The sequence below is a fragment of the Spermophilus citellus genome, assembly GCF_964194105.1.
Source record: "Spermophilus citellus genome assembly, chromosome: 6".
Classification (NCBI taxonomy): Eukaryota; Metazoa; Chordata; class Mammalia; order Rodentia; family Sciuridae; genus Spermophilus; species Spermophilus citellus.
This window is the reverse complement of record NC_138187.1, coordinates 72,474,307-72,485,591: the sequence shown is the minus strand read 5'-3', so window position 1 is coordinate 72,485,591 and position 11,285 is coordinate 72,474,307. Positions and strand designations below refer to the sequence as shown.

The 11,285-nt window shown below is 37.5% G+C and overlaps 1 pseudogene across 1 annotated transcript; it reads right to left on the bottom strand.

Moving 5' to 3' along the window:
• Nucleotides 1-1,563: 1,563 nt before the first annotated feature.
• Nucleotides 1,564-3,054, bottom strand: LOC308651255 (melanoma inhibitory activity protein 2-like; annotated as a pseudogene). Its single transcript has one exon. The product of its transcript is annotated as a melanoma inhibitory activity protein 2-like (transcript).
• Nucleotides 3,055-11,285: the final 8,231 nt, after the last annotated feature.

The window sequence follows — 11,285 nt, the reverse complement described above, 5'->3', positions numbered from 1 at the left end:
TGGATTCCAATTTACTATCTCTTTTTTTAACCTTTCAAACTTTTTCACATCATCATATATCCCCCATCTTCCTTGCTCATATGCACAGCCACACCAAGATTCCTGGACCTCTGACAGAGAATAATGCCCACACAGATATAGCTGTGAGATCCCTTTATCTTTTTTTTTAGATGCTGTAAAACCTCATGGATTTTTTTTCCATCAAAATGCACAATCACTAAAGAAGATTTTTCCATTTCTTCCCAACAAGCTCATGCCATTATCATTAACTGTTCTTGCTGTACACCCTTCCTGGCCCCTATGTGGGAATCTGAAAATCCATGAGGATTTTCATGTAATGTAAGTGCATTACATTCTAATGCACTTTGGCAAATGCATGTTCCCCATTTCCCTCTTTTTCATCCTTACTTCTTTCTTCATATTTTCACTGACACTCATTCTGTGTTTACCTGGGCTACCACCTATTAATCTAAAAATATATCTGCTTACATTTCTCCTTTATTACTCTGCTTTGCCACTATGGGCAAGTCTACGTATTTAAAGCAGATAAGTCCCTGCATATATAACCTGTGCTTTTGCACAATTTTGTACTCATTGGAATATAATTTAACCTATGGAGTTCCCCTTTCTACCACACAAGTCTTCATTGAATGAGCACATCATACCCTCAAGACATGCCTCTTAATACAAAAATTAAAAGGGGGACTTAGCTCAAAGCAGAATACAATTCTTAATTTTATGAAAATTGGCATAAAATAAAGGATATAAGGAACAATGTGGACTGAGTCAACTTAAAATGTGGTTTCCAATTTCAAAAAGTTTTCCAAGAACTAGAATTTTTTTATATTTGAAATCTACTGTTTACATAACATAGTTGTGTTTTCTCTTTTACTCTTAATATGCTTTAGTTATTCTTCTTTTATGGAAAAACTAGCTGATTTTTATTATCATCATCAATGCCAAACAAGACTTGAAATCAATTAAAATCTTTCATTAAGCATAAAGTTATTTTACATTTGCTACAATCATAATAAGTACATTTAATTGTATCAAGGCACACACTTTGTTTAGATTTTAAAATATCCCTGACTGCAAGATTATGTATATAATATTCCCACTTTTGCTTATGTAATAGTAAATTAATGAAATTAAGTAACACTATCCAGAATAAAATAAAATGGAAATAATTTACTCATAAGATTCATATTTAAACCATCTTTATTTATAAAATATTATTCTAAGAATTGTAATTCTGTTAAGCTTCAATTGGAGCAAAAGTATAATCACTTGAATAAAAGCAGTTAGTTAAACTAAAAATAAGAGATATATTACTTTTGAAGGCAGATAAAAAGTATTGTCAGGTTTCTTGTTTCTTGTTGTGTTTATGGATGTTCAGTAGCAGGCTCATTTGAAGGTGGAATCAACCCTGAAGGGAACTCACTTGTACTTAAAGAAGGCAGGGGAGGGAGGAGGGGGAAATTCAGCTTTTGGGGGAAGATAATGAGGAAAACACCACGGTCCCATTGGGAATGGAGGGGGTGGTGGGCCCGATGGAAAATATTCTCAAGATGCTCCATACATGTTTCTTGGAGGAGGTGGAGGAAAAAATGGTCCTCTTCTCATGAACTGACTCCTTGGATCCACTGGAAACAATGGACTTCTGATTGCAGAAGGATCTTTTCCTACAAGTTTAAATTCAAACTCATTTTCTGTTAAGTTTTGTCTGTCATGAGCATTTTGTTTCCTTAAATCATTGAGGTATCTTTCAGCACTCTGAGCTACCAACTCATTATCATGTGCTTTCTTCTCACAGTACATAATCAGCCCCTGATAAGAATGAATAGTTCTCTCCAATTCTTCAAGGTCTTTGACTTGTTTTCTATAGGTCTCCAGTTTTTCAGTTGCATGACTGATGTTTTTCTCCATTTTGGAAAGTTCCTCTTCTCACTCTATCTGGTAGTTTTCCTCTCCTATTAATTTCCTTTGGAGTTTCATTACATTTTCTTGATGTAGTTCAATCATGACTTTGAGTTTCTGCTGAAACTTAAATTGTGTATTTTTTGACTGCAAAGATGCTTGTTCTGTCTTAAGATTTTTAATATGTTCTATAAGGTCTTCCTTTGATTCAATTAATTCAGAAAATAAAGTAAAAATTTGATTTCTTTCTCCTTGTAAGGTTTTAGAAGAGGTCTTTAAATTAGCAGTATAAAACTGTTTCTTCAAAGTTCCTTTTGGCTAATCCTCTAAGTGAGCACCAACACTCTTCATTTCCAATTCCAAGTTACCATAATCTGTTAGAACTTCTCCAAACACAGAAGCCCAATCTTCCATCTGCAGTAAGTGTTCAGTCAGAGACTTAAAGTGATTTTCTTTATCTCTTAGAACTTGTTCTACATGTACTTTGGAGTCTTTAAGTGTTGTTTTCTGTTTATTAAGGCCATTCACTTTTTCTTTCCATACTTCAGCTTCATATAAAAGCTGTTTCTGACTTTCCTGAAGTTGAGAATTTTCATTCAAAGCTGCTTTCATTGCTACTATAATTTCTTCTTCATTCATTTGAAATAGTCTCAAGGCTGTTTTAGCTTCCAGTATTTGTGAACTGAGGGATTCTGATTCATCTTCTAGGAACTTAATCCTTTTTGATATATCCACCATTAATTCATCCTGTTGAGACTGTTTAGTTTTCTCTTCTTTTACCTCTTTTTCTAGAAGGAGTATCTCATCCTCAAGTTTAGATATGGACCTATCCAGGTTTTCATATATTGCTTCCAAATTTTCTGCTTCTATTGACTCCTTCACCAAAATGGCATCCTTTAAAGATGACTCTAAGCCTTCATACTCTTTTTGAACCAGGCTAACTTTTTCAAGTAGTTCACATTTTTCTTCAATTAGTTCAGAAAGTTTTAGAGCAAACTTTTCTTCTCTTCTCATGTAACGCCCGCTTCTCACAGACTGATAACTTCTCCACAAAAACAAGAGAACAACAAAAAATCCAATAGCTGTACATATCACCAACTCCCACAGCCAGCCATAAGGACTAGGGTGTGTTTCCATGTCTTCAGACAATGCACACCACAACCCTGCTTACTTCTTTCAGGACCACCCCCATGTAGGGATGAGGGGCAGCCGTTGCACCTCCATCACACTAAGGTTACTTTGGCTATTCCCTCCACAACCACACCATGCCCAGCCATTCCAAAACAGACTGTGGACACCCAGGCCTTTGGTCAAGAACAAACCTGCACCAGACAACGGAGCAGACCACTGTGAACCAGCCAGTTGGGGGGGAGGGGCTTTGGGCATGGGCCTGGGGAGCTCTGGTCATGGGCTCCTAGGGGCCTAGCACACTCACACTGCCTGTCAGGGAAGTCATGGCCCCTTCATTATGCTGTACATCCTGAAGCAGCACAAGTTCAAGCCTGTCCCAATCAAGCCAGTGAGGAGTCCTCTCCAGGTCACCCACCCGGTGGTTTAGGCCAGGCCAAGGCAGAACTTATTATGTGCCATTATATACACTCATAATATCACCCAGTTTGATGTAACTAAAATTCTAAAGCTAGTATGTCATATATTTATATTTATACCACTTGCCCTTTTGTTTTAGTGACTCATCCCTCCTGTCCCCTCTCTTTTTCCTTCCTTCCTTTCTACCACTAAGCTTCATTCCCAGCCCTGTAGACACTTTTTATAGAAGTAATATGAATTGTTTCTATAGGAAAAACTATCCTGTTAGACTATTTTAACAGTAATTTTAGAAGAGTTTCTAACATGGGCACAAACAGTTATGACAAGTTCCTTTTAAAAAGTACAGCATATGTAATGTTTCTAAAAAGAAGCTTAAAACTTCAGATGTTTTTCATGTCAGTTTTTCTAGATTACTATTTAAGAGTCTTCAAAATCTTTTTTCAGATGTTATTTTATTTTGACTTCTCATAGAATGTAAAAACTTCTAAGTAGGCTGGTCGTTATAAATGTATAGAAAACAGAAGAATATGATATGACTCTTTGAAATGGATTTAGCTTCTGAAGGTGAATTATGTTTTTGTTCAGATAAATAGTTTATTGCTTGATGTAAATAAAGGACATCCAAATTTTTTTCTTCCTAGTTATACTTAATTGTTAATAAGCCAGATTTAATGTTTGAAGAAAAGAGCTCACTAGAAATAACTGCTTTTCTAAATATCTCTAAATACATGAGAAGTTCAAAGGCATTATGCCACCATGTATAATTAGAATGATTATAATTCTATGGCCAGAGCTGTATCAATGTTAACTGAAACACATCCTGTTCGATAGAGTATGAAAGTTTAGAAACTTTTTGACAAATATAATTATGTGAGGTTAAGAATGTTAATTAGTTTGAGTGAATATTTCACAATGTATATACCTGTGTCAGAATCAAATTTTCAGCTGGGCATGGTATCACACACCTGTAATCCTAGTCACTTAGGAGGCAGAGGCAAGAGTATCACAAGTTCAAGGGCAGCCTCAGCAATTTAGCCAGGCCCTAAGCAATTTAGCCCCTGCCTCAAAACAAAACAAAACAAAACAAAACAAAACAAAACAAAACAAAACAAAACAAACAAAAAAAACCCCACAAGCCCTTCAGGGGACATTTCAGATTCAAACCATAAAACCATGTGTTATCTTCTACCACCTTATGACCCAGTAGGACTCAGCAGATGCCAGTGCCATGCTCTTGAACTTCCAGAGCCGTGAGATAAATAAATGTCTTTTCTCTATAATTTACCAAGGGCGGTATTCAATTATAGCAACACAAATCATACTAAGTTTCAGAGAGATTACTGGTCAAGGCATACTACTAAAAAGCAACAGATCTGGGACTCAAACCAATTGTCTTCAGTTCCAAACCCCAATAGAAGCAGTTAGCCATTAAGTAAAACTCACAAAAACCAGGCTGCAGATTCCTCTTTACTTTCCAGAGCTGTTTCTGTTTGGATGTAAAAGTCACAAAATGAGAGTAGCTTCTTTGCATCTACAGCAGCTGTATCAAGCTACTTACTTTCAAATCAACTTCCTGAGCCCTTTCCTCATCTGACCAGCGTCAATAACACTTTAGTAATAGTTATAATAATATTCACTAATAGAGTTATTCTCATCATTAAACAGACAGACAGAAGAGACAACAAATGCTGTTCCATTCCTTCCCACCCTCCTTTTCCCATTTTTAAATAGGGGAAAATCATTTGAAAATCATTTTTCTTTGAAGGATTATTGGATTTTGAAACGGCAAAGAAACTTTGATAGCATATCAAATAGTAATAAGATATTAAACCACACCCAGCTAAAAAGTGAAATCTGGGAAATTACCTTTGAGGCTTTCCACTCTGTGACATAGGCACCTGGTATAACCACTTATTTAAATGTGAGAAAGTTTTGCACCATTCATGTCATCATTCTCTAGATCAGCAGATGATGACACATGCAGTACCCCATGTGCTTCTGAAACATTTCCAAAGTTCAGAAACAGCTATCCGTGCACTTTTCCACAACTTGTAATTTCATTTCCTACCAAAATTCTAGTACTGAACAATTTTTCTTTGGAAAATGCAAGCATTGTGTTGTAGGGAATCAGTAGCATCCTATATTTAAAAAATAGTAACCTGGGTGTGGTGGTGTGTGCCTCTAATCCCAGCAGCTCAGAAGGCTAAAATAGAAGGATTGTGAGTTGAAAGCCAGCTTCAGAAAAAAGCAAGGTGCTGAGCAACTCAGTGAGACCCTGTCTCTAAATAAAATACAAATTAGGGCTGGGAATGTGGCTTGGTGGTTAAGTGCCCTTGAGTTCAATTCCTGGTACCCCCCTTCCAAAAAAAAAGATTAGTGTTTCCTTTCAGACACATGTTATCCTAAGAAATGGGAATCTTCATTTCAGAGAAGCTACTATGCATATTTATTAACTGAGAGATGCCAATTTGCTTGACAAAAGGATTCACTATCATAGTACCATAAGGAGTTTTAAGGAGACAACAGAAGACTCAAGGAGAGATGATATGGGCATCTAGGGAGTCTGAAAGATGATTCTTAGGAGTCCCAGCAGCATCCATGGATCAAATATAACCAGTAAATGCTCTCATGATTAAAATGATTGTTACAATGGAACATAACTATCCCTCTTGGTAAACATCACTGGACCTCCCTAGGGGTCCTCCACAAACACCACACAAATCACTCAGACCACCCAACCTCCAGAACTGTGGCTGGGAGCCACTTTTATTCACTGGTACTTATGCCAAAGCAGTTGGAAAATATTTTGAATATCACTCCTGGTATCATCAAAACTGCTTAAATAAGAATCTTTCTCACCCCTAAAATCTTTTATACACTTTTCCTTGAGCTATTTGACAGTGTTTTCTTCCTAAGAAATACTAGCATCTGTAAGTAAGATCCAGCTCCGTAAAATACAACTCTTTTCTATAGTAGGTTTTCATCAAATTATGCATGTTAAATTTTAATTTAGAATTCATTCACCACCTGATTAAAGTCCTAAGCTGTGATGCTAAAATTTTTTAAACTGTAGAGCTATAAGATTTGTACATGGATGGTGCAAAACTATATGTTACAACAAAATTAATCATTCAGTTTTTGGAACCATGTATTATTAACCTCTTTTCTGATCTCAACTAGAATAATAATTCAACAATAATAGCAATACACAGATAATTATTGAAAAAAGAAAAATTTTGGTTCTATTCCTGGAAATATTCCGTTTATTAAAGTACACAATAGTGCAGCACTTAAAATGCCCCTAAAAGCAGCGCTGGCAGTGGAGGCCGGCGGAGAGAGGCACGGGAGCCCGAGGCTGAGACACACCGGAGGGAGCAGAGGGAGAGCCCCGCCATCATCCCGAGATAGCAAGAAGAGGAAGATGGCGGCGGGAAGTGAGTAAGCCTCTCCATGCCCCGCGCTCCGCGCCGCCACGTCTGAAAAGCTGAGACAGACAGCTGTGACTCTGCATTAATCCATCCAGCTGAGGCGGCTGGTCAGCCCTTCCCATCCTACGGAGGTGGATGCCTGCCGGGCCTTCGTGGGTAGTGGCCGCAGGTTCCAGGCGGGGCTTGGGAGAGACAGTGGGGACCCGCCCGTTGCATTGGTCGCCCGGCAGGGGGAGGCGAACTGTCGCCGTTTGCGGGGGACACCACTGTGGCGGAGGGCTGGCGTCGCAGGACTGCGGCGAAGGAGATAACTTCATTGAAGCCTGCTGCTACAGGTGTCTAACCCCCTAGCTTTCCCTCTCCACACATCGGGGAAACCTTAAGGGCCCCTCCCAGCTCTCCCGTGAGTGCTACAGTCAGCCCCAGGGAGTCAGAGGTGGGGCAGGACCCGCAGTGTGGAACTGCCGCTCCTGCCAGGGCTGACTGCTGAGGTCTCTTGCACCAGCTACGGGGAAGTGGCTACCGGAGGGCAAATAAAATTCACTGAGGATTCTCAGCCCCAAGCTCTACAAACTTAGGGTCTGAGGGAATGGCAAACTGGAGGAGTGAGCCCAGTCGTTCATGAAAACAGGGCTCCCGGGAGCAGCAGACCTGGCCTGTAGCCAGTATTGTGGTGAGAGGGGCCTGGCTAGAGGAAAAGTGGAAGTGATTGGACACAAGAGGAGGCCCTAGGCACTCAGGATTGGAGACTTGCCCAGTCTGGGAGGAGCTGCTGCACAGTGATTGGTTCCCGGTATTGACAGGAGAAACTTGACCTGGTGGGCACAGCGCCACCTAGTGGAAGAGAAGTTAATCAAACTCTAAGACGGCATTTATTAGTTTTTTTTTTGATTTGGGTTTTTCTTTCATCCTCATTTTTCTATCTTGTTTTTTTTCTTCTTCTTTCTCTTCTAATTTTAATTTTAATTTTTTTAAATTATTATTATTATTTTTTTATTTATTTTTCTTTTTTTAGTTCCTATTTCTTTCTTTTGTCTTTTCATTTTTCTTATCCCCCCTTCCTTGAATTCTATCTGCCTACTCTCATTCTCTTTAGTGACTTCTTCCCTTCCCTTCTAATACCTTTCCTCCCAAGCATCAAATAAATTTAAAGGAGTAAACAGTAACTCAGCAGTCAAACAGAACAAGAAGCAACATGAGCAGCTTCAAGAAGCAAGGAAGAAAAGGAGTACAAACAATGCAGGACAGCCTAAATATTCAGGAGGACCTAGAGTCATCAGAAAAATGGTCATATAAAGACCTCAAGGAACACCTTAGACAGATGGAATGGAACCTTAAAGAGGATACAAGACAGCAAATTCAAGAAGCGAAAGAACACATTGAGATTGAATTACATAAACAGCTAAAAGAAGAAGTTAAGCATCTTTATCAGGAGATAGAGATTATAAAAAATAATCAAACAATAATTCTAGAAATGAAGGAAACGATAAACCAAATTAAAAACTCAATTGAGAGTATCACTAACAGAGTGGAGCAAGTAGAAGCCAGAACGTCAGATAATGAAGACAAAATATATCATCTTGAAAAGAGTCTAGCCAACTCAGAAAGGCTGGTAAAAAATCACGAGAAAAACATCCAAGAGTTATGGGATAACATGAAGAAACCAAACTTACGAGTCATCGGGATAGAAGAAGGTACAGAGATTCAAACCAAGGGAATGAGAAACCTGCTGAATGAAATAATTACAGAAAACTTTCCAGAAATAAAAAAGGAAACAGATATACAAATTGAAGATGCATACAGGACACCGAGCACACAAAATCACAGTAGACCAACGCCAAGACACATTGTTATGAAGATATCCAATATACAGAACAAAGAGAAAATATTAAAAGCTACAAGAGAAAGGAGACAGATTACATTTAGGGGTAAACCAATACGGTTAACACCGGATTTTTCATCACAGACACTGAAAGCAAGAAGGTCATGGAACAATGTATTTCAAACTCTGAAAGACAATGGATGCCAACCAAGAATTCTGTATCCAGCAAAATTAAGCTTCAGGTATGACAACGAAATAAAAATCTTTCATGATAAACAAAAGTTAAAAGAATTTGCAGCCAGAAAACCAGCATTGCAAAGCATTTTGAGCAAAACACTACACGAGGAAGAAATGAAAAACAATAACCAAAACCATCAGTGGGAAGTGCCTCGGTAAAGACAGAGGGCGACAGGAAAGATAATCACGGAGAAACAAACTAAATTTTTTTTTTTTTAAAAAGGATAAACAATCAAACATGGATGGAAGTTCAAACCATATATCAATAGTAACTCTGAATATTAATGGCTTAAACTCTCCAATAAAGCAACATAGGCTGGTATCATGGATTAAAAAAACAAATCCAACAATATGCTGCCTCCAGGAGACACATCTGATTGGAAAAGACATACACAGGCTGAAGGTGAAAGGATGGGAAAAAATATACCACGCACACAGTTCTCGTAAGCAAGCAGGGGTGGCCATCCTCATATCGAATAAAATCGACTTCAAGACTAAGTTAATCAAAAGGGATAAAGAAGGTCATTATATACTGTTAAAAGGAACCATTCACCAACAAGACATAACAATTATCAATATTTATGCACCAAACAATGGTGCTGCGACATTCATAAAACAAATTCTCCTCAAGTTCAAGAATCAAATAGACCACAACACAATAATTATGGGTGACTTCAACACACCTCTCTCACCATTGGACAGATCCTCCAAACAAAAATTGAATAAAGAAACTATAGAACTCAATATCACAATCAATAACCTAGACTTAACTGACATATATAGAATATATCAACCATCATCAAATGGATATACTTTTTTCTCAGCAGCACATGGATCCTTCTCAAAAATAGACCATATATTATGCCATAGGGCAACCCTCAGTAAATATAAAGGGGTGGAGATAATACCATGCATTTTATCTGATCATAATGGAATGAAACTGGAAATCAATGATAAAAGAAGGAAGGAAAAATCCTACATCACATGGAAAATGAACAATATGTTACTGAATGATCAATGGGTTACAGAAGACATAAAGGAGGAAATCAAAAAATTCTTAGAGATAAATGAAAATACAGACACAACATATCGGAATCTATGGGACACAATGAAAGCAGTTTTAAGAGGAAAATTTATCGCCTGGTGGTCATTCCTCAAAAAAAGAAAAAACCAACAAATAAATGAGCTCACACTTCATCTCAAAGCCCTAGAAAAGGAAGAGCAAAAGAACAGCAAATGTAGCAGAAGGCTAGAAATAATTAAAATCAGAGCAGAAATCAATGAAATTGAAACAAAAGAAACTATTGAAAAAATTAACAAAACTAAAAGTTGGTTCTTCGAAAAAATAAATAAGATCGACAGACCTTTAGCCATGTTAACAAAGAGAAGAAGAGAGAGAACTCAAATTACTAACATACGGGATGAAAAAGGCAATATCACAACAGATGCTACAGAAATACAAATGACAATTAGAAATTATTTTGAAAACCTATATTCCAATAAAATAAAAGATAGTGAAGACATCGATAAATTTCTTAAGTCATATGATTTGCCCAGACTGAGTCAGGAGGATACACACAATTTGAACAGACCAATATCAATGGATGAAATTGAAGAAGCCATCAAAAGACTACCAACCAAGAAAATCCAAGGACCGGATGGGTATACAGCGGAGTTTTACAAAACCTTTAAAGAAGAATTAATACCAATACTTTTCAAGTTATTTCAGGAAATAGAAAAAGAGGGAGCTCTTCCAAATTCATTCTATGAGGCCAACATCACCCTGATTCCGAAACCAGACAAAGACACCCCAAAGAAAGAAAACTATAGACCAATATCTCTAATGAACCTAGATGCAAAAATCCTCAATAAAATTCTGGCGAATCGAATACAAAAACATATCAAAAAAATTGTGCACCATGATCAAGTAGGATTCATCCCTGGGATGCAAGGATGGTTCAACATACGGAAATCAATAAATGTGATTCACCACATCAATAGACTTAAAGATAAGAACCATAAGATCATCTCGATAGATGCAGAGAAAGCATTTGACAAAGTACAGCATCCCTTTATGTTCAAAACATTAGAAAAATTAGGGATAACAGGAACTTACCTTGACATTGTAAAAGCTATCTATGCTAAGCTTCAGGCTAGCATCATTCTGAATGGACAAAAGTTGAAGGCATTCCCTCTAAAATCCGGAACAAGACAGGGATGCCCTCTATCTCCACTTCTATTCAATATAGTTCTCGAAACACTGGCCAGAGCAATTAGACAGACAAAAGAAATTAAAGGCATAAAAATTGGAAAAGAAGAACTTAAATTATCAC